This window comes from Equus przewalskii, chromosome 2 (assembly GCF_037783145.1).
Source record: "Equus przewalskii isolate Varuska chromosome 2, EquPr2, whole genome shotgun sequence".
Taxonomy (NCBI): Eukaryota; Metazoa; Chordata; class Mammalia; order Perissodactyla; family Equidae; genus Equus; species Equus przewalskii.
In genome coordinates this window covers 38,387,072-38,411,861 of record NC_091832.1, presented here as the reverse complement: position 1 = coordinate 38,411,861, position 24,790 = coordinate 38,387,072, and the positions used below count along the sequence as shown (strand labels likewise).

Here is a 24,790-nt window from a genome sequence, read left to right as displayed (position 1 = left end):
TCTACTTGTGGGATGTGGGATGCCACCTCAACGTCACCTGACGAGCAGTGCCATGTCCGCGCCCAGGATCTGAACCCTGGGCCGCTGCAGCGGAGCACATGAACATAACCACTCGGCCACGGAGCCGGCCCCAGGAGAAATTTTCAAAGGAGGATGGTCCAATTACATGGCTTTTAAACTGCTAAAGTCTTTACTTTCTAATAGTAAATAAAACGGAGGTTAAATATGGCATGTTAAAAATGGAGCAAGATGTAAAGAATTTTTCTCTTTTTCCACGAGGAGAAAGAGAAATTTATATTTCATTTAATCTCTTCCCTTTTCTCTGACATACTCTATACTCTATTGCTGTAAATGAAAAAAAGACCAAGTGTTATATTTCGTCACATGGTCTTAGAATTATTGAAAACTGACAAACAGATGTAAAAAATGGCTCTCATCTTCTGACATACAAATAGGAGTTTTATTTATACACGTAGAATTCCGTAATTACAGAATTGACAAGGCGTGGACTTACTTTTGCAAAGACACAGAAAGTAGCAAATTTATGGCATTTTTCAGCCGGCACAGCTCACATGCACTCAAATGATGGATGAGATTTAGTGGGAAAACATAATATTGGAGCTCAGTTTTAACAGCCTTCTGAAGACCCACAAGAACACAGAGGAGGGAAATGTGGTAGAGAATGCTAGCTGCTCTAACACATGAACCCTGAAATCTCAGAGACTTAGCCCATAAAAGCTGATTTCTTGTCAACGTAAAGTCCAAAACAAATCTCAAATAGTGCATGGCCTTCCCCAAGGTCATTCAGGGTCCCAGGTGCCTTTGGCCTCATGGCTGCCTGCTCTGCCTTCAGTAGTAGATGGGAAAGAGGCTGTGTGTGGGGGGCTTGGATGCCTGGGTATCCATCACTTACACCTACATGTAACTGGCCAGTATTTAGCATATGGCTATGATACCTGCAAGAGAGTGGAAAATGTAGTTCAGCTGTGTTCTCAGGACTAAGGGGAAATGGGTTCAGTAGTCAGCTAGCCCAGTCTCTGCCACAGGGAACGGAGTTTGTGAGGATTAGGAAGGAGAAATCACAGTTTGAAGCAGATTCAAGAGTTAGGTCAAGACACCGTGGAAGAAGGACGTATCAAGAAGAAATGAAGATGTCCAGCACTGTCATGCAGCTAATGTATAGCAATGGCCATTGTTTCATGGCCCAAGACAGCATGTTAATTCTTTCTAGATGGGAATTTCCAATTGAATTTATTGTAAAGATTTTTTAATGGAAATGATACATTGTAGTGGTGAAAACAGGATTTTCTCTATAGCTGACATTCCTTGAACATATTATCCTATTACTGAACGCATATACCTAATTGTAATTCCATCCAAAGATAGATAAGCATTACTGCGTAGGCAATATACACTTATACCTAAAATTAATGAGACAGCAGCGGAATCATTACAGAATCAAATTCCCATCCACCTCTATTTTCAATTTTTCAGTAATGTAACTATGTTAAAGAAAATTTGGAAAATACAAGTGGTTAATATTTTATCCTGTTTTCTAGTCCATATAGTCAATTTTTTGCTTTTTTTTTTTTTTTTTTTGAGGGAATATAAGAGCCTGCAGGAAAGAGACAGTGTAGCTGCGTTTATATTTTACCTGCAGCTTTGGTTTTTAGTCAATAATAAGAGAAAAAGTTACAGTTCCCCTTGCTTAGTATACATTGCGACAGCCTCGCCACCCCAGTAGAGGAATGGAAATCTTGGGCAAAACTGCCCTGTTCTCTTTGTGAGCTGTTGGTGATTTGGCGTGACACTCCCTCCCCCTCGAATGTCATGGTAACCGCTGTAGAGTTGACAGTGAGAAGACACCCTCCTCTTCGTCTTACTTAAATACCCTTTGTATGTATTCTTTGTGTTGTCCTTTTCCAACCTCACAGTATTTCCTGAGCACTTTCCCATGTCACTAAGCGTTCTTCAAAATTGAATTGTTAGTGGCTGCTGTGAGATAATAGAAAAGACATGGTCTCCGTCCTCAGCTCCTGACACAGGGCTCCTGAAACCCTTGTAATTTCGCAAGTGATAAGAGCACTGGGAGCATCTTTTGTTCTAACATTTGGTCTTTGACCCCATCTCTGACACAGAGTTCCCGAAACTCTTGTGATTTCCTGGGTGACAGGAGTGTCTTTTGTTCTGATGAGGTGACTCTGGGTGGGCTCCTGGATGAGGCTGGTTACCAGAAAGACCAAGCCATGATCAGAAGCTTGGAATTTTCAGGCCCACCCCCCATTCTCTTGCAAAGGGTGAGGGGCTGAAAATGGAGTTAATGGTTGATCACGCCTACGTGATGAAGCCTCCGTAAAAATCCTAAACACATGGGGTTCAAAGAACTGCCAGGTGGGTGAACACACCCACACTGGGAGGGGACACACCCCAGCTTCACGGGGGCAGAAGTCTCTGCGCTCAGGGCCCTCCCAGACCTCCCTCTCTGAATTTCTTCATCTGGCTGTCCATCTGTATCCCTCACCACATCGTTTAATCAACTGGTGACATAAGTGTTTCCCTGAGTTCTGTGAGCTACTCTAGCAAATTAATCGAAAGCAGGGCGAGGGTCATGGGAAACTCCGATTTGTAGCCAAATCAGACAGAGGTTGTGGGGAACCTGGGGACCTACTGCTTGCAAGTGGCATCTGAAGTGAGGGGTAGTTTCATGGGACCGAGCCCTTGACCTGTGGGATCTGACTCTATTTCCACGAAGATAGTGTCAGAACTGAGTTAAATTGTAGGACATCCAGCTGGTGTCATGGAGAATTGTTTGCTGTGGGGGAAAACCCCACACACTGGGGGACCAGAAGTGAAGTGTTCTGTGTAAGTAGTGAAGGAGACACACAGGAGAGAAACATACAGTAGGAAAGAACTAGGTTTTTCCCTACTCAGGAGGAAAACTGTGTTTTCTAATATTCCAGCTGCATAATGTACCATCATGTGGCTGTGTCAGCATTTAGCTAACCATTCCCTTGTAGTCGGACACTAAGCTTGTTTCCAGCTTTGTCTTTGTTATAAATGATACTGTGATAAATGCCACTGTAAATGAACATTTGTGTGCATTTCTAGAGCTTTCCGTATGATAAATTGCTAGAGGTGATACTAAGAAGGTCAAAGGGAATGAACACTCCTAAAGGATTTTATTGCTTATTGCTGAATTCCCAACCCTTAGGATATGAAACCCCTTGGCTGGCGGTGGTTGTGACTGTCTCCTCCAAATCTGAGCATCGTGAGTTTCAAAGCTTTACCGCGATTACCAAAACATCAAAAATTGCAATTGACGGGATCCAACCTACGGTTGTACAGTTTGACCTCACTCACCTCACCTAATCCTGACCATGTCTGATCCTGTCTTTATTTCAAATTTGATATTTTGTACCTCATGGATTATTTTTGCATTAATCTCGATTTTTAAAAAAATTGTATTACAATATGATTTATCTTGATCACTGAGGGGTTCTTTTGGGCACGACTTAACATTTTGTGCCTGAAGTGAGTGCCCCATTCATCTCCTTGACCCGGCCACGGCGATTTGAATCCAGGACCCACACCAGGCATTGTGGTGTGCCCAGGGACATTATGATATCTGAGGAGAAACACCTGAGCACCCGGATTACTAAGCAGATGCAACAATCAAGGACAATCAAACAGTGGAGGGCTGCAGGCCACCTCCTGTGAGGTGGCATGCACACTTGGTATTCCTAAACGCCTGGAAGTGGACCGGCCAAGGAGGGGCTCACGCCGGCTGGTGGCAGATAATGGAGGTCTCAGAACTTGCTCTGAAGCTTGAGCAGCAAACCTTTCTCTTCTCCTGATGCGAACTGCTCACAAAGGTTCCTCCTGAGACCCCCATGCCCTTCCCATCAGTTAAAAATACCATTTACTGGAGCCGTGTGCCCCTATTAGTTTTGGCTTTGATCTTTCTGCATCTAATCACAGACTAAAAGAGTGTCCATGCTGTTTGTGCTGATTTAACACCAAAGCAAACGAGGATTATCTCCCATACCCGTAATGACACCTCTCCATTGCCTGGCGTGGGGGAGGCAAAGGCTAATGGTTAGCAGAAAGGGCGTCACTGGCATATTGTGCAGGCTATCTGTGTTTAGGAGTCAAGTCTTCATTTTAATCCCAGAGTGTTTCTTGTGTAAACATACACACGGTTGTCAGTGCTCAAGGCTATGCAAAAAATGGCTATTACAAAATTATCCGTTACGTTAATTCACGGGACAGTAAATGATAGCTCGCATTCTTTAACTCAACATTCAGAATTTATGGAGCTTTTACTGTGGCCAGTCTCTGGGTAGACGGGGCGAGCAAAACAGCTGCTCTCTCTGCCCTTTGGAGTTGACAGTTGGGTGGGAGAGAGAGAGAATAAACAAATATGGTAATCACTTCCTGACTGCAAATTACAAGGAGGGTAAGGAAGGAGCAGAGCGCTCGGAGCGCCTTCTACTGGCTGGCGCTCTGCGGAGCGGTGCTGTCTTCATCCTCAGGATAACACTGTGAAGCGGGTATACTTTTCTGCCTTTAACTGATGAGAAAATAACAGCTGGGCTAGGCCAACAACGTGCCCTGGGTCTCCCAGAGCCAGGTGGGAGCAGAGGAGGGTTTATACTGGGGGAGCTGAGTGGAGGTGGTGCTCTTGTCTGATCTCAGCCTGAGCTGCCTCTCCAATGTCTGTTAGCCAACCTCCACCCTATCCTCCTTTTGAGCTTCTCAGAAGTTTGTAAATGACATTCCTGCCTCTCTGTCTTTGAGTCTGGAAACACCATGAGAACTGAACACAGGAGCCCAGCAGGGGGACATCACAATGTCCCTTTTGGGTAAAGCCCTTTGGAGATCACGGCTTTGCTAGGCAACTGAAATGCTTGTTTACACCCTCTGCTCTGCTCTGCTCATCCCAACTCCCTCCACTACACAGCTCTAGAGCTGGGGCAGGCCGCTGCGGGAATTGGGATCTTCAGAGGATGTATGTGTGTAGTCACCCAATATCACAGCCTCACGCTGACCCGCCACAGCGAGGGAAGAAAAGAGAACCCATGCAGAGTGCTTACAGATTTCCTGGACCAGCTCCACCCCATTGAGAAACAGGAACCAGGAACCACCGTGTGACCCGAGACTAGGTGACCTGCTCACTGCTCCTTGGTGCAGTGTCTGAAGGGCTGGCCCAACAGGTCTGGAGGTCCCTCCACCTGGAAATAGAAGAATCAGGGGAGGTGTTTTTCCCATCATACACCCATCTCCACGCATCCCCTTCTTGCTTGTAATAAATAAAATCCTATGCCTTCTGGGCAACTGTAACTTTTGAAAAAATCTTCCTGCCATTCACAAATACTCCTGAAATTTATGTGTGTTTTCTTTTATGGTGACAAGGACAATAATAAATTAAGGCACAAACATCATTTGAAATAAGCAGGTGATTATGGTAGGTGACTTAGTGTGAGGATGACCCTAATACATTTATTACTAACAATTTATTTACAGACCTACACCCAAGTTCCAATTTTATAGACAGGTGAATATCAAAATAACACTGAGTGTATGTGCGAATTGTACTGATAATTGTGGTTGTTTGTACAGCAGTCCAATACCAGTCATTAACATCTACCTGGCTGCATGTACCCATGCAGAGGTGGCCTGTATTGAGATGCTATGTTCTGAGTGATGACATTCTGTGCACAAAGATGAGGCCATGGATGCCAGTGTGAAGCCAGTCCCCCTGTTGGTACCACTGAGGGCTGCCCTTTCAGATGAGCAGCTGCTGTTTTAGGAGCCTGGGATCCTGGGTGACTTGATCCTTAGGTCTGATGTCTCCCTCTGATGTAGCTTTATCCTGTCCCCACTCTTGTTCATGCCTTAGTGAACAATCGCATGCCTGCTCTGGGCCAGCAGCAGTGCTGGCTCCTGTAGCCTAATGAGAGAGGAAGACGCTTACATGTGTAATCATCCTGCAAACACCAGCTGCAGTGAGGTGAGACACCAGTGGGCAAGAGTCTAAATCTTTTCTTGAATGAATGTGTTAATTGGACGTGCATGTTGTATGGTGTTGGTTCTCAAACCAGTTGGTTGTAGAACCAACACCATTATATTCTCAACAATTATTAAGGACCCCTAAGAGTTTTTGCTTAGGTACAGTAAATCCATCAATATTTACCGTAACAGCAATTAAAACTGAGGAATTTTTAATTGTTTATTAATGCATTTTCTTTTTACATCCCATGACATTTATTTTAGAATGGGAAGTTTGTATCTTTTGATCCCTTCACCCATTTCACCACCCCCTATGACAACAATCATAAATCCATCTTATGTTAACATAGAGTATTTATGAAAAATTACTATATCTTAGTAAACAAAAAATATCGGGAAGAGTAGCATCATGTTACATTTCTGCAAATCTCTGTAATGTGTGACTTCATAGAAGGCAGTTGGATTCCTACATCTGATCCTACAGTTAATCTGTTGCAATATCGTACCTCGTGCAGCCGCTGCAAGGCTCCACTGTGCACTCGTGGGAGAAGAAGAGTGACAAGACAAAGAGCATCTTGGAATTATTATAAAAATAGTTTTGACCTCACAGATGCCCTGAAAGGATTTGGGGAACACACAAAGTTTCCCGGATGACACTTGGAGAATCTCTGTTGTACGGCATTCTACTAAAAGCGCATGTTTACTGAGGGCATTCGTGCATCCAAATCCGACAGGATTCTTTGCAACTGAGTTGCAGTATTCAAATATTTGTCCAAAACTCAAACCTCTTTATTTTTTATTTTTACTGTAGAGACAGGGAAAATGACGTTGGACAATAAAGATGGCAGAGAAGGAGGGTCAGTGTTCCCGGGCTGGCCTGAGAGTGCTGATTATTGAATACTTAGGAACTTTGCCAGTTCTTAAACCATTAGTAGCCTGAAATTGGCCACGGTGTGAGTACTTACCCCGTGGAAATAGGCAAATGCTACAAATGAGGGCTTTTTCTTTTCAGCGAGCTGGTTTGTCATCTTATAGATCTTACACTAGAGATTCAAAATGGCAGCCCGGGATGCAACCCAGCCATATGCTGTTTTTTTTTTTTTTTTTTGGCCAGCACAGGGATTTTTGTTTGTTTGCTTTAGTTTAGTTTTGTTTTCAGTGTTTTAATCTGAGTGTATTGACATAGGCAGGCAGCTCCATATTTCCACCGCCCCCTCGCCCAGTACTTTCTGTCCTACCCCCACCCCGATCGTACGCTTATATGACTCTTTCACTACGAGCCTGGCCCTCCTAGTTCATGTTTGCTGCTGTGGTTCCAGGGTTTCCTCCTTTGTGTCGGGGCTGGGATGTTTCTTCTGAAAAGTCCGCGTCTTTTTCTCCTGCCCGCGACGTTGTAGGGTCATGCTTGCGGCGAATGTGTTGGTGAAACAGTCTAGCAACAGCAGTCAGTACTCCTCTCTTGAAGACATAGTGGCACCAGGACCTGGCACAGGTCACATTACGCAGACGGTTGGCATTGTCCCCTGCGAGGATTTACTATTAGTTGGAAATTAATGCTGGCTCCATATTTTCAGGAGGGGGGTGGGGAGCTGTGATTTACAAACCTCTCTCTCGCCATCTGTTCATTTGCTTCAAGGCACCACTTTTCACAGCCTCAGAAATTGAGGGAAATTATGTTAAATGGTCACAAATTTTCTTTAAACTTTCATTTTAAAGAAAAGCAAAAGAAAGCTTTCAAGACAGCCAGCTCTTTTTCTGCAGCTCAGTCTACCACAGATTACAAACCAGGAAAAAAGGGCAAAATGAGATTTTGTTTGGATTTATTCTTAATTAAGACCTAAATTATGATTCTCTTTGAATGCTGTGGGACCTGACTCTAGCTCCGAGACCTATCTGATACATTTTGCAATATCTCGACTGCCAGCGGGGGCGTGAGAGTAGGTCGGTGCATCCAGAGCAACTCCTTTATGTCCAGTTGCCAGGCGCCAACACCCGCCCAAGTCGGGACATCGCACTGTTTCTAACTTCCTGCCTCCAGGAACAAAGCAGATTATGCTTATCTGTTCCCACTAGCAGAATATTTTAAGAATCTTGTTCTTTTTTTTTTTTAAGCAGTAATTTGTCCAGTTTTTTTTTAATGGTGGTAATATGGGTTGATAACATTATACAAATTTCAAGTGTACATCATTATATTTCAATTTCCATGTAGAAGACATCATGTTCACCACCAAAAGACTGATTACCATCTGTCACCATACACATGTGCCCTATCACCCTTTTTGCCCGTCTCCCTCCTCGCTTCCCCTCTGGTAACCACCAATTCAATCTCTGTATCTATGTGTATGTTTGTTGTTGTGGTTGCTTTTATCATACGGTATTTGCTTTTCTCCATCTGACATTTCACTTAACATAATACCCTTAAGGTCCATCCATGTTGTTGCAAATGCCAAGATTTCCTCTTTTTTCATAGCTGAGTAATATTCCATTGTGTATAGATATACCACATCTTCTTCCAAGTCTTGCTCTTGTGAATAATGCTACATTGAACAGAGGGGTATATATATCTTTAAACACTCACGTTTTTGTGTTCTTTGGGTAAATACTCAGAGGTGGAATAGCTGGATCATATTCTATTCTTAACTTTTTGTGGAATCTCCATACTGTTTTCCATAGTGGCTGCACCAGTTTGCATTCCCACCAGCAGTGTGAGGGTTCCCATTTCTCCACATCTTCTCCAACACTCGTCATTTCTTGTCTTGTTTAATTATGGCCATTCTGATGGGCATGAGGTGATATCTCACTGTAGTTTTGGTTTGCATTTCCCTAATAGTTAGTGATGTTGAACATCTTTTCCTGTGCCTTTTGGCCATCTGTATATAAGAATCTTGTTCTTAAAAGTTCTCTGAAAACCCGCCTCCCCACCCAGCAAATTTTAGGGCCTGTATGCCCTGATTTTATGCAATACAAACATATGAAAATCCTGTTTTATACATGAAGTTGAAGAAGATATTGATGACTCACTTTACACTAGAATTCTTACAAAATTCCTTCAAGTAATAAACTCCTATAATGAATTCAAAATGACATCTGGTATTTAAAATTCAGTGTACACTCCACTCTTCAGGAGTGTGTTTATTTTATAAAGCAGGGTACACACCTATATTTAATGATCTTTATCTGGTAAGGTTTTCTTACATGTAAATTTTCTCTACTTCTTTAAAGGCTATGTTAGCAGATTATTTCTTAAGTAGATAGAGAAACCATTTATGTTTTTGTAGCGCTTGTATCTTCTTTTGAGAGTGTCAGGTGTGCAGAGTTGAATTTATCATACTCATCAGTTGCTGGCTCAGAGTTATCACTGGCCCATGGGGGTCCACTGGCTCCTCTCTCATGCTACTATTTTTCTACACCCTTCACCTCTCATCCTTTCTTGTGTAAACAGAAAAATAGAGCCAGGAGGCATGATGGAGTATGTCATGGAAGTTGGAATTGCCATTTTCCATAGGATACTCAGAGAAAGCCTCCTTTGAACAAAGACCTGAAGGAGATGAAGGAATGATTCATGGAGATGTATGGGGGAGGAGTATTCAGGACTGAGAAGGGCAGGTGCAAAGGTCCTGAGGCCAGAGCACACCTTTTGTGTTTGAGGAGCAGCACAGAGGCGAGTGTGGTTGAACACAGAGTAAGCTAGGGGGATGCAGAGGTGAGCCATTTAGAAGAGTAACTTTTGGGCCCTTATGAGGACTTTGGCTTTTACTCTGGAAAACTAGTGAAGGGTTTTGAGGCAAACACTGACATGATCTGACTGACTTTTAGAAGGAACATTCTGACTGTGCTCTGTGGAGACTACGTAGGAGCAAGGAAGATTAGGAGCAGAGTGACTGGTTAAAGGGCTACCGTGGTGATCCAGAGGGGAGATGGTGATGGCTTGGACTAGCACAGTAGCAGCAGAAGTGTTGGGAGTCTAGGCATTTCTAAAGAACTAAGAAGATTTACTGATGGATCCGAGGTGGGATGTGAAAGAGGAAAGAACAGGTGGAAGGACGGAGGTGGCCACTTACTGAGAGAGAGAGGGTTGTAGTGTGAGCAGATTTGGTGTGGTGTTTGGGAGTTTAGATTTGGAAATGCCAAATTTGAGATGCCGATTAGGCGTCCAAGGGCAGATGTGGGAGTAGGCAATTGGACGTGCAAGTCTGAATTTCCAATTTGGGGATTGTCAGTGTATAATTGGTGCTTAAAATCATGAGACTGGGTGAGATCACCAAAGCTGTGAATGTAAGTGAATAAAGAAATGGTCCAAGGACCTCGCTCTGGCCCACATTTCTACCTCAGGGCCTTTGCACATACTGTTCCCTTTGCCTGGAACCCTGTTTCTCCAAATAGTTGCATGGTTTACTTCTTCCCTTTATTCAGATTTGTGCCTAATTTTCACCCCTCTACAGAGTCATTCTTTGTCCCTCTTATCTGGAAAGTAGCTCACCTCTGTCCCATCTCACCTCGCTCTGCTTTACTTTTCTTCACAGGGTACGTCATTACCTGACATGGAATATATATGCATTTGCTTATTTATTTACTGCCAGTCTCCCCCAATTCAAGGCAGGATCACACAGTGGGGACATTGTCAGTTTTGTGCAGTTTTACCCCAGCCGCAGAACAGTGTCTGAAACACAGTGTGGCCAATAAATACTTGTTGAATTAACGAATGAACAAATCCTAAGTTAGTCCCCAAACTTATCTTAATCAACCATTGCAACCTTCTCACGCTATTCTTTCCAACACATGCTTCTTAGACCTGAATAATAAATAGCAAAATGTATGATTTTCTTTTCTTTTCTTTTTTTTGAGGAAGATTAGCCCTGAGCTAACTGCTGCCAATCCTCCTTTTTTTGCTGAGGAAGACTGGCCCTGAGCTCTCATCCATGCCCATCTTCCTCTACTTTATATGTGGGACGCCTACCACAGCATGGCGTGCCAAGCGGTGCCATGTCCGCACCCGGGATCTGAACCAGCAAACCCCAGGCCGCCGGAGTGGAACATGCGAACTTAACCGCTGCGCCACCGTGCTGGCCCCCATTTTAAAAATATATGATTTTTTAACGTATTTTCCCAAATCTTTCCCAGAAGCACATGCAAGTAGTAGAATTACCTAAACACAATGCAGGAGAGAAAGAGGAGGAGGGACTGACGTCTGAATAATGGGGGGGAAAAGGAGACATTAGTTTATTCCATGAGCCTTGACTGTAAGCACATCGTGTCCAAGGCCCTGCGCTAAGGCCTAGCAATGCAAGTTGGGTGTGATGCAGCCCATCCTCGGGAACTCATGGATGGGAAGGGACAATAGAAAACACAAGTAATGTGATGAGTTGTGCTGAGGTTTGAAAAGCTCAGTAAGTCGAAAGGAAAATTAAAAACCTCTCTAGGCCAGGAAACATTTAGGTGTATAGAAAGAGAGATGTGCCTAAGTTTCTTTCATAAAGCATTTAGCAATCTCGAATTTCTAATTTAAGTATTCTGGGAGTATTCATTAATTCAGTAATTATTATTAACATTAATGAATATTATAAGTTATTAGTAATTAATGAACGATTATTATTATTAGGCATTATCATAAAAGTCATTTCTAGTATTGGAAGCTATGAAACAGACAAGGTTTGGATTTGGAGTGACAAAGTGCTTCAGAAAGTTATTCCATTAATTCTTTGTATTTGATCCCAATTCGTTAGGTCGGTATGAGGTAGACAGAAGTAGAGCCATGTAATTGTCACTGTATATTTTCCATTTCTTTAGGCCATGTTAGCAGATTCCCCCGAATGCAGTATTGTAGGATATACTTAGCCACAATGATGGTATCGTTGATCACCAAATTTCTCCCCGATAGACAGGCTTGGAAGGACTGCAGAAAGGACCCACTCCTGTATGCCCTAGCACTACCGTTCCTGACATATTCCCGTTTATCTTAACAACTGAGTGTTCTGCTATCTGCTGACGTTCTGAAGCCACAGCTTGGTTGTATCACATCAGAGGGAATTTTCATATTTCGTCTTCAGTTGCACTTGAGTGGCCATGGCTTGTTGCACAGGGACTGATCCTTCTGCCCAGTGCTTTCTTCCGAAAGCGAAGGACTAACGACTGTGGGTCTGGAGTTTGGCTTCATAATGAGTCTCCACTCTTCAGGTGAGGAAACTAAAGCTTACAGAGGAGCTCATTCAAGGCCATGTGAATAATAAGTGACAGGGCTGGGTTCACACCCAGGTCTGATGGGCTCCATCTAGTGTCTACCACACCACCCTGGCTCCTTCAAGGCTTGAGTGACAGAATCCCAGGACTAGAGAAGATCTAAGAGGTCAGAGAATCTAAACCTCCTCTCATTAAAGACACATTCATCCAAGCTCTACCAGAACAGTGTCTGTCATCATAGTTCTTTTATTTCCAATGAAAACATACCATATATTTCAATGTTTTCTTACTATATCAATAATACATCAGTGTATAAATATCTTGGAATATTGTGGCAGCAAGAGCAGAATTTTTGTATCTCCTCAATTCTGTGCTCAAAATAGAGCAAAGAGATAGAAAAACAAAACACACGAATGTCATCAACAAATCAGGCTGACAGGCATCCCCCCAAATCATAACATACGATTTTGAAGGGATAAACCATTAACAGCAACAAGGACCTGCATGCTATTAGCAATAATTTAGCAGGAGGAAGTTGAGGGAAGAAATGAGGCAGCTGACACACCTGAGAATCCCAAAATTTCCAGCAGGTCCTCACTAGAAGGGAGCCCAAACTACGAGAGGTTTTGTGGACTTTCCTGGAGAGACGATGGTCACGTCTAAGGAAGCTGGAGCAGTAGGGTTCCCTTGAACTCTTAAAACTTCCCTCCAGCATGGTCATTTACTAAGGAGAAACTGCTGAGAGCAGAACCCAAGCTAAGTCATACAGAGAGAAGGGAAAGAGAAGGGACAGATAGAAGTGGAGGAAGAGCAGAGAGGTAAGAGATCCCAGGGAAGAAGCTGCCATATGTTTTGAAAACAAAAGAAGAAAGTATTCTAAAGCCTGAAGTTAGAAAAGTTAGAAAAACTCTCCTGGACTACACCCCTATTCAAAGTTCAGAAAACCTAATTTTACATAAAAATGAGCAAGAGGAAAAGATCAAGCTTTAATTCCACACAAAGTTATTATTAGGAAAAATTAGGATAAAGAGTGAAATAGCCCCACAGACAATGAAAGACAGGTCCACCCACCCTTCAAAACTATTACTTCTAAAAATGTTTCTAAGAAGACACTATTTCTAAAAGTTTACTATTTCTAAAAAGCTAAAATACACTAAGAAAATGATACAAGATAGGAAAGAAACATGTAAATCAGAATTAGAAAGACTTTGGAATGAGGTGATATTACTCAGAAAAGGATAAGATATAAGAAGATTTTTAAAAAGGATTTGAGAGAAAATGACAAATTTAGAAGACAGGCAAAGAAGATCCCACAAACGTATTGTGAGAAATATATGGGGTCCCAAAGAAGAAAATGAAAACAAGGGAAACAAAAGAATTACTAAAAACTATAATTTAAAAAGAATTTCTAACACATTTTTTGAAATTACATATTCAAAGTGCATGCCACATACCTGAGAAAATTGCCCCAGAATAACCAGCACTGAGATAAAAATTAGCAAAGTTATTGAACTTTCAAGAAAAACAAAAACTTTAGGCATCCAGGCAAAATGACCAAATCACTTGTAAGAGAAAGAGATCAGACTGTTGTCAGATTTCCTACAATAGTGCTTTATGCCAGAAGGAAACGGAGTAGCATATTTAAGATTCTAAAGGAAAGAAACGTAATCTAAGCATTCTATATCCAGCTAAACTGACTTTCAAGTGAAAGGTGCAGATAAACTGTGCAGCCAAACTTGATGACCCGGTGTCTGGCCACATGCCCAGTGGGGTGAGCAGTGCAGGGTAGGTTGCAAAGAGACAGAAGAAAAGACCCGGGCATGGTGAATGAGACATATAGGTTTATTGCGAGTACTTACAGGGATGTCCACTGGCAGCTGGCCGGAAATGTGTACCTGCTACCGTAGGTGAGGCAAGGGTTGATTATATAGGCAGGGGACATAAAGGCTAAATGCTTGCCAAGACGGGCTGTCCCTGGTACATATGACCAGCGTTCCCAAGGACGGTAGCTCACATAGAGAGGCTCTACGTCTCTCTAGACGACATGTTCTTTGAGTGAGATAAGGGAGGATCTGGGCTGGCCAGACCTTGGCTCATTACAAATCCCAGCAGCTGGGCGTCCTGCCCAGAAGGGAGCCGGAAGGATGCATGATTGCAATGGGCTTGTGGGCTCTTGCTGAGCAAGCAACACCCAGGCCCTACCCTTGGGGAATATTTTTCCCATGAGTTTTTTCTGAGCAATCTGCTAGAGAGCAAATTCCAATCAACCAAAATAACCAGCGAGTCACTGACATATGGTTTGATAGTAACGGCTAAATATACATTTTCTTGTGAAACTAAGACCAAACGAGAGTCAGCATCTACATGCTCTCATAACGTAGATACAGCCCAACTGGTAAAAAGTTGAAAAAAATGTAAAAATATAAAGTGGAAAAAGGATTTTAAACAGTCTTTAGGAATGGTAATTAGGGTAGAAGAATTGCTAATTTTAACTGAGATCGTTTCAGATGTGATGTGAGATAAAGCACATGCGCAATTATGGGATGTTCTAATTCCGTAATCCCTCGTGTCCTCAGGATTCTGGGTGTGCAGGAAAGCGGATGTAAATTGCCAGGTAGAAGAGGTAAAGTGAAAACCCTGTGGACTGAATTTGAGTCAGAAGTACCACATCTCCTGCCTTCAGACTCCTGCGCACTGTAAAGGCTCAGACACAAGGCACGATCCAGGAGCAGGGACATCCCCAGGTCCCAGACTGTGAGCTTGAAAGACTATTTTCCACTAAAAAGAAACAGAGATTCTTGGGAAAATAGATGCTGATTCTAGGTCTGGGCAGAATGTGTGCAAGATGAGCCTAGGCCACTGTGTCGTATCAGTGAGCGAGGAAGCTGGAAGACAGTTCAGTTTCTGTCCCAAGGACTCAGGAATTTACCTGAAGATGTTCCCGCTGGATCAAGATTAAACAATATATGTTCAATAAAGATATTAATTTCCATGGATTGAAGCTCAAAAAATACGTTTAAATCCATGAGTTTATAAGAATATTAAAAAACAAATTTGCCATCTTTGGAGAACAATAAAGAGCCACTCATTATTTTAAAAACTGGCAAATAATGGGAAAGAAAGTCATCGATTCTGCCTTTTCTTTATGAGCTATACCCTGGGTAGCCAAAGAGTAGATGAGTGAAAGTTTCTCTTTCTAGAAATATCCCAACTAATAACTAAAGAGGAAATGGCTGAATTAGTATATTACTATTTTGCAGCCATAATGAATGAATGGATTTAAGGATTGTACATCGTTGGCTGCTAACATCACCAAAAGGGACACAACCATACATTGTGTGGCTCTGATAGAAGAAAGCAACACCATCTGTACATTGTCTTGCCAAAAATCAACCTGATGGTCAATCCTATAGATCCGTGGAGATGTAATCAGCAAAATACCAGGAGTGGGAAACTTTAAAGGACAAACAACTTGTTTTCTTCAACAAATAAATTACATGAAAAAAATGTTGAGGGACAGAGGGGGAACCTAGGTTAATATAGACATATAAACATAACAGGAAAACTAAAGTGTTTAGGGATGTATGGTCAGGTGACAAAGCTGTTAAGGAAAGCTCTGAAGCAATTACCCTAAAAGTCAGGACAGTCGTCACTTTTGGGGGCGTGGGGAGGAGATCACGACTAACATGGGCGTATAGAGGCCTTATGAGTATCTGGCAGATTTCTATATCTCAACCTGGGTCGTGGCTATGAAGGGTTGACCTTACAATACTTTATTAAAAGAAGCATTTATTTTATTCAGTTTTCTGTATCTGCTATATTTATCAAGTTTTTTAAAAATCAGTGCAGTTGAACTTTTTATTCATTTCTCCAATGGTTTTCATGTAATCTGAAGAGCCACACCACAGTGGGCAGGCAGACCTGTAAATAACTGGGCGTTTATTTGTTCATTCCACAAATATTTCTTGAGAGGCCGGCCCAGTGGCGCAGCGGTTATGTTCGCACGTTCTGCTTCGGCGGCCCGGGGTTCACCAGTTTGGATCCCGGGTGTGGACATGGCACCATTCAGCAAGCCATGCTGTGGCAGGCGTCCCACATATAAAGTAGAGGAAGATGGGCATGGATGTTAGCTCAGGGCCAGTCTTCCTCAGCAAAAAGAGGAGGATTGGCGGCAGATGTTAACCCAGGGCTAATCTTCCACAAAAAAAACACAATTTCTTGAACAACTGACTCTCGTGTAGGCATGAGAGAAACACTGTACCCAAGATGAGGCAATGATAGTACAAAGTAAAAAGTGATATGTGCAATACAGATGAAGTGTTGTAAGAGTACAGAGGAGTGGGGATTTATTTCTGATTGAGAGATTAGCAAAAATTTAACAGGGCAAGATCATTTCAGGTGAATCTTATGAGATGAATAATGCATGCTCTTTTTTAAAAAACTGTCAATCCATATGGGAAGAACTCACTGCCTTGACAACTAATCACCCTTAACCATTGTATTCTAGCTGCCATCGCTCACTACAACTCAAACCCACTGTTTGAAGGTTGTTGGTCATTTCATAATGACTTTTCTGCATCCTTAGCCTCCATAAACTTGCCAAATTCACCATTGTTGAGTATTGCCTGCTTCTAGAAACTCTTCTCTTCTGAAGCATCAGGGTACCCTAACCTCCCTCCTACCGTCCAGCTGTCCCTTTAGTAACCTTTGGCTGCTCTCTCCACCTTCACGGTAATGCCCTCTGTTCTTTCTCTCTCCATTCTAGCAGCTCAGCTTCAGCTGCCATCCCACATCCTGTTAACATCGAAGTGTCTGTCGGACTCTCACCCTGTGGGAGCCCCGGACGTGTACTTCTGACTCACTGCTCATCATTTCTCTCTGGATGTCCATCTGTCACCTCAAAATTGGCTTGCCCAAAATAGAGCCCATTTTCTTCCCCAAACCAAATCCTCCTTCTGGCCTTGCCAATTCAATGAGTAGCTTCTCCACCTTGCTGGTCTTGACTTAGAATCTTTGACTCATCCCTAACTACCCATTGGATATGTTATGTCCCAAACTTGGACAGATTCCTCTTCTCTGTCTCGAGATTTCATGCACGCTCTTTGGAACTACCCTGTGTGCAAGGCTTTAAATGGACTTCATCCAAACCCAGGAGAAGGTTCTCTGTGGCGGCTTAATTGGCAAAGTCCACCTTCATTCTCTGCTGGATCATAGCATGTCTGCATCTCATTTGGTGACAGCATTCTCAGGTTCCAGACGAATCCTAGGCACTTCGGACCGTTAGCTTAGGTGATGAACACCAGTGTTGATGAGGTCATCAATGCTATCTACCCAGCTTACAATGCACAAAGTTGCAAATGCTTCCTCTGAGAAGGCAGGGGCTGTCAAGCATGGACAGTCCCCCACTTAGCCTCCAGGGCTTCTGTTCCTGACCATACTTACACTTATTGGGTTATTATTATGTTTTTCTGCTGAGGAAGTGGCCTAAATTTACATTGATTTTTTTTTTTTTAAGATTTATTACCAGCACAGCAGCTGTTGTTTGTGCCTGGAGGTAAAGGTTTAGCTTGAAGCAGCTTCATCCATTTATCCATCTGTTTTTTCACTCAACAAGCATTATCAAAAGCTGCCTTTGGTGCTGGATGCTGGTCAGTCAGATGAATGGGATGGTACCTGCCCCATAAGGCATTCACTTTGTGGGTCATGATTGTATTACTTCTGTCTGCTTGCTTAATGTTTACTGGCCCTGAGGATGTAATCATTCATTCTTTCATTCATTCATTCATTTCCTTTCCAATCTCCTTCTCTCCCATATCATTAGCTACTATCCCTTTGCAGATGACTTTCAATGTGTTTTAGATTCCTTGCTTGCCCTTCCCAACACATTCAACAGATAATTACTGATCCCAAACATAATCAGGCACCGTGCTGGAGTTTAAGAATTCCGTAGTGTAACAGTGCCATGATCCCTGCCCCAGGGTCCTCTGTTAACATCACACAGGTTTCCAGACCATCCTTGCCCTCCAGGCATTAATCATGATCCATCTAAATTGTTTTCATTTTCTTTTTCTTTCTGCATATACCAGTTGCTTCCAAGAAGGGAAATAATAAGTTACATAAAACCTCTCCTTAAAAACAAGAGTTTGGGAGACAGTTTCCATCGGAAAATCAGTGCAGAGCTTTCTAGCCAGGATTATTTTCTGGTTCATCACAATCGTGACGCTGGTCAACATCATTACAACAGTGTTGTAAACAATCCAGCTACACAGACAGGCAGTCATCGACTACCCCTGAGAGCCGTGTAATTTCTCTACCTTTAAAGAGCCGCAGGAAAGGGGTGGGGAGAAGAAGATAACAGGAATTTTTAAGTGCCATGGATAATCAAGAGTGTTTTTTAAAAAGCACCTCTTAAATATATGCCCATGTCCCCTTAAATCTGTCACGATCATACATCTCATTTTAGTTGCTGTATGACAAGGAAGCAATCACCGTTAATCAGAATGACACGTTTCCATTTGCTTTATGGAAGAGAAGGTGGAAGAAGGTCATGAATAAGAATACAAAGCAGCTTGTGATTCGCGATGTTTGGGGTTTCTTTTGAAATTCATTTCCTCAGGAAGTTCGTAATCCATCGTTTTCTTTTCTCAGCATCATTCATCCAAATTGCCAGAAGTCCTTGTCAGTGAAGATGGAACTACTTTGTCTTCTCTCCTGAGTACAGAAACAGGTTAATTTGCTCTGGGTTCTTTGACAAATTTTGGCCTTAAAGGTATAAAATCTCAGAACTTCTGGCTCCAGATATCTCTTTAGGGGATACCAATTCTATCCTCTGTGTGATAAGATTATACCTGCAAGGTTAATGTTCCAGCTGGGCACAATCTTGCCCATGGGGAACGGGAGGGCAAAGGACCAGAGGCAGAGTGCTTTATTAGAAGCTGACATCAAGAGACTCTTTCCACTCTCCTTTCTCTGTATTTTTACACATGTAACTATTTAAGTGCCCAGCAATAACTAGGTGCCTGGTTAAAGCTTTACCTTCCTTGGATGTCATCTTTCACAAAGGAGCACATCTTCCTGCTTTTGGTCTGTGGTTGAAGTCAGGGAGGGTGGTTGTGCATCACAGTGCAGGCCTAGCTTTGGGGCCATTAGACCTGGCTTCATGCCTAAACATTTGTGGAAACTTCCAGAAGGCAGCATGATACCCCATTGTGCTGTGGAATATTATCAGCTGGCTGGTATGATCTTCATCCCAAAAATTAAAATATAATTTGTGAAATAGAGGAAATCTTGGCATTGGAGATTCAGTAAAGATCTCTCAAGAGGGATGCAAGTTTATTTGTTCTGAAATCCTAGGATGGCCCTCTTCAAGTGACAGAGTTTGTCTTTGAATCCACCAAGGTCATGATGCCCCAGTATTTTGAATTTGCAAATATCGTGACGCGTAGGTATGTTGGGACAATTTTATGACCTAGTGTTTAGCTTGTGCAAAGCCTTTTATTGTCATCGTTGTCATCATCATCATTATTTAAACTGGGAAAGTTAAATAGTTGTTAAGCTATAGGAGGAGCTTAATAACTATAAATGTGTAAAGAGGGATGAGAGAGAGAGCCTTGGGAAGGACAAACATGGAGGTGGGCCCCGCCCCCAGGCTGGCGTTCAGCCCTTGTAGGAGAAGGTGTGGTTGCAGCCACAGGATGGTGAAGTTCTCTGGGTTGCCCAGGGCAGCGCTGGTCCACGGTCATCAGAAAAGCAAGAAACAACCTGTTGAGGCCTTGAAAGCTTGTTATCTTGTTATCTTGCAGAAAGAAAGATGGCGGCCTGGAATGGTTGCTTAGCAACAGGCTCTTTTGACTATGCTTCCTTCCTTGAGCTTTGCAAAAATCAAGCTGCAGCAGGCTTTTTCTTGGCACAAGCTGTGCACCCAGTGCCAATGCCTGAGGAAATTATGCAGTGGCTATTTGGGGTTTGCATAAAGCCAAGCTTTGCGAACCCTGTCATCAGCAAGCCACTTGAGAGAGACCCCACTTGGTGCCACTTGATGCTGGCTCACCCACGATGCGCGTTTCCTGCACACACTCCTTTTGGTGTGGTAGAATGCTGTGATCTGCAATTATAATTTTCTTTTTGTGTATTCCCCTCCTTACATTTTTTGGTCAGTCTTTTTTTTCTTTTTCCCTAAGAAAAAACCCCAAAATTTGAATGTTCTTCCAAATTGCTATTCTTTTTCCAAATATTAGGTCAAATTTGACAGGAAATCGTGCTTAAATTACTGTTAAACTTCTTTCAATTGATTTTTCAGATAATACAAGAAACTCAACCATGAAACTGATCCAAAAGCAAAAACTGGATCAGTTAAGACTGTTTGTGTATGAGGGAAAGCTCATCAATTTGCCTAGAGGGAGCAAAAGGTCGGGGGAGATGTACACAGTGTCTAATGGAGGGGAAAAGGCTACTGGGCTTTGGCCAGACAATGAAACACCAAACTCAAAAGCACTAGGACCCTCTGTCTGTCCTTTATTTATGTTTCTTGTGAAATGCCTGATTTATTGCTGTTTTTCTAGATAAAGGATGTCTCTGTCCCACAGTCTCTGCATTTACAGTTTTTTTACTCAAGTGACCAGCCCAAACTGTGATAAAATCATATTGATCTCTTAGAACCAATTTGGAGTTCACTGAAGAAAGACTCTCCTTGGTCCAGCCTGGTCACTTGTCCACCCTGGGTCCAATCCACTATGGCTAGAGGGGCAGGGTCATATTTGGTAGACACATGACAGTTGGGAGCCCACATTGGTCGGCAAAGGAAGTAATCAATGTGAGGCAGGAAGACATCCGAAAACGGATCCTCAGCAAACATTGAGGGAGTGCATGTGCCACTTAGAATTTATGATAGCCAGACCATGGGCACTGACTTTCTAGAATAAGATCTACAACCTTTTTATGTGTTCGTAAGGCAGACTTTTAAAAAATATACTTTCACGGACAGAGATTATTAAAGACTCCAGGAGTGAATGACTGTCAAACATGAATTTCTGACATGCCAACTGCTGATGATTTTGATGTGAAAGTCAAAAGGTATCTTAATATAATACCCGGATGCATATGACAAGCCTAGACGTAATAAGGATAAAAGGAGCAGAACATATTTAAACGTCAACGCAAGGCTGGAATGAATGGCAGGCCAAAGCAAAGAATGGAGAGGAGAAGGTGCTAAGAGAACCAGAAGAACGATTATTTGGGTTTTAAAGCTTATACCAAATCAAACAATGAAGAGCAGAAGATTCTAGCAGAATCCAGAAGAAATATCATTTGGCTTTTAATGGTTGTGTCAGGAGCAAGAAGATGAAAAAAGAAGAAGATATCTGTCTCTTGGGTCTACTGAGTAATGCCAACAGATGCCAGAGAAAACGCAGCTTTGCTCCATCTCTTTGGGCTTCCGTTTTCTCTGTCAAGGAACAAGGAGAGCCTGTAGAGGTTAGAACTAAATTGGACGTCCTGGTCAAGGCTCCTTGAGCCGAAAGGACCCACTCAAGCTGGCTAAGAACAGATGGTTACAGGAAGGCTTCAATGATGTCACAGAACTGAATGAGTAGAAAACAAGCACAGCTAGATCTCAGGAGGACGAGAAAGATTCTCACAAAAACCACTGCCCCCTCCAGGTCTCAGGGGGGAAGGTGCCTTGCTCAGTGCTTTCCACCTGTTGGACCCAACTCTCCTAAAAAACAAACATTTTTACAACACCCTTTTTCTTATCATGAAATGAACATCATAGATTATATAACCTGCATAAACACTTCATTCAAAATAAAATTAATGTAACACTCCACATGAAATATAAAAGAGGATTACAAGGAAAGTAATTTATCTAAGACAAAAAGTAAGATACCGTTTAATATATAAAGATTCAGACAGAGGAAAAAATAATGAAGCGGCCATGTATTTGCACCTGTATATAGAATCAGGTGACAACTTCAAAGATAAACTGATAAAGCCAGATGGTACTGACGACATGATTTTCCAAAAGGGTGAGCCTTCTGGTTATCTACCGCAGTATGACAAAGCAAAAGTCAGCAGCCTCAAGCAGTCATTTTCTGACGCTCATGGATCCAATGGGTCAGGAATTCAGGAGCAAGGCAAGAATGGTTCTTCCCTGCTCTGTGATTGTCTCCAGGGCCTCGGTTGGGAGGACTTCAATGGCTGGTCCTGGAACACCTGTAGCCAAAGGAATCTCTTCCCAGAGGACTATACTTCCCTCACTTCTGTGGTGCCGGGAGATGGAAGACTGGGCTGCCCACATGTGGCGATCTTGCATGGCCTTCTCAGGGTGTTCAGACTTCCTACTTGAGGCTCAGGGCTCCAAGGACAAGTGTCCCAGCAGAAATTGCATAACCTTTTACGACTTAGCCTTGAAAGTCACCCAGCGTCACTTTTGGCAGATTGTGAGTCAAAGCAGTCATAGGGGGTGGGGGCAGAAGGTGGAGAGGGGGTGACTACAGGATCTCATCTCTTAATGGAAGGACTGTCAAATTTACGGCCAGGTTAGAAACGACCACGGTGACTGGCTCTTAGCAAATTTCCAACAAAACAAACTGTGGCCTGCCTTTGAATTATGCAGTAATTGCATTCCTGGAAAATTCGGCATGTTAAAACCTTGGAAACAGTGTTATGTCTGTATGTAATATGGAGTCAGATTCTAGGCTTGACCTTTATCCACAGTGTCCAGCAGGACCTTTGAAAGTCGTACAGGACACAGGATGCTTCCTGTTGTATACAACACTCTTGCACATTACAGGATGCTTTGTACCCTTGGCGTGTAATCACTAAACGCCAGCACTGCCAGTATGGTCAGTACTCTCTCTCCTACAGACTGGCTCCCTCTGCTTACTCAGTGCATTGCTTGTAGACCAAAACGGCATTCTCAACCCTGAATCCACAAGCATTTCAGCTTATCTGTCTCATTCAGCTGGGTTCTGATGATGACGATGATGATAATGACAGTGATGATGATGTTGATATTGGTGATGATGATGATAATGACGATGACAATGACGGCCCCTGCTAACATTACTGAGCGCTTCCATTTTGCCAGGACCACATTATGTTGTGCACCATCTTACTGTACACTGACAAGAACCCAAAGGCAAGTATAATTGTCTTTGCTTTTCAGATGAAGAAACTTCGGCTTAGAAAACTTAAATAACCTTTACAAGATCACAAAGCTAGAAATTGGGGAACCACGAAGTTTCATTTTTCTCCCAGGCCTCCAGACAGCTTCAGATGACATTGTGACTCCACTTAATCAGCTTTGGCTGAGGGGAAAGAGTGATATCCTGTATATAATTGGGAGCAGTTCCCTCAGAAGAGGGCTGTGGGCAGGCAGGCACGATGCTCAGCAGGTCTGCTACAATGTCAGGAGGAAATTGAAGTTCAAAATAGATACGGAAATTGTCAAAGAACATTAGCTTGCTCTCCTGGACCAGATAAATGACCTCCCAGACTCCGCGAGAAGATGGCAGAATCACTACCCATAATCTTTGGGAATCCTGGAGAATAAGGCAAATGTAGTCCTAATATTGAACAAAAGGAAGAAGGTGGAGCCTTTAAACTTTAGCCTGATGCAAAATTCTAGATCATGAGAAGAGAAAGGAAGCCATGGTGGTCAATTCATTGTTCCCGAGCTCAGGAGGTATCTGCATGTGTTTTCCACACCATTACGTGTGCCAGGTCTCCCAGCCCTGACCACCCTCTTGGCCTCCACTGGTCCAGATTTCCAGAAATGCACTCAGGATATTCTCCATGTGACTCACGGAAACACACAGTTACACGCCATTGGGAGAGGTTTAAAGATGTGCGATTCAACTAAGATGTAAAGCCTTAGAAATGTTTTATGCATCTGCGTATCTACTAATGAGTTGCCTTCATTTAGCAAGAAAGTAGTTTATAATGTTTTATATGACCTCTATTTTGTATGATCTTTAAAAATGGAAAAAATAAAATTGCACCATGGACTGCAAAAAGACAAGAAAGAAAAATAGCTTGCCGTTCCTTAATTCAATTGCAGCCAACTGGATTTCTCCCTTCTTAGCTTTTATAAAAAAACAAAATAAATTTGTAATATAAATCATTTTTGGCACATAACATATCCTGCTTTAACATTGCATATCTGTTTTATAAAAGAGTGTTTATAAAAGCCTTTGAGTGCTTCTTGGAAATATAACAACATTTTTAGAAAGAACTGTTATTGAGATGGTATTCTCTGAATTAAAAAAAAAGCCTGAATACAACATATTTTATGCCTGTATAATATATTTTATATAAAAATGTGGTCATATTGGTGGGAGGAAATGCAAAAGATGGACAGATGTAAAGAAAATTCATACTCCTGTTTCTTTTGGGCCATTAATTCTATGGCAAACCATGTCTCTAATGCTTAACATTTTCCTTGAATAGTATTTCCACAGCATATATGAACATCTGATTCATACAAGGGTCTCTAATGGTGTCCTTAGCCATATGTCATAGTCATTTGGACCTTTTCAGGGCCCAAGACCCAGAGACGAGACAAATACTTGTAAAGATGCCAACCTTAGTTTCTGAGGTTTCCTGC

The 24,790-nt window shown here is 42.5% G+C and overlaps 1 protein-coding gene and 1 long non-coding RNA gene across 6 annotated transcripts in view; one reads left to right on the top strand and one right to left on the bottom strand.

Annotated features, from left to right (window-relative positions):
- KAZN (kazrin, periplakin interacting protein) overlaps positions 1–24,790 on the top strand; it is a 1,021,468-nt gene that overhangs the window by 258,507 nt on the left and 738,171 nt on the right. The gene's annotated exons all lie outside the window — the stretch shown is intronic.
- The window catches only part of LOC139080740 (uncharacterized), a 37,615-nt gene continuing 14,397 nt past the window's right edge, over positions 1,573–24,790 (bottom strand). The window contains exon 5 of one of the 2 annotated variants that reach the window (XR_011535480.1): positions 1,573–5,231. This is a non-coding gene — a long non-coding RNA (uncharacterized lncRNA). Of the gene's footprint in view, positions 5,232–21,961; positions 23,751–24,790 lie in introns of those variants that run through there. The other variant, XR_011535481.1, reaches the window with a different exon arrangement.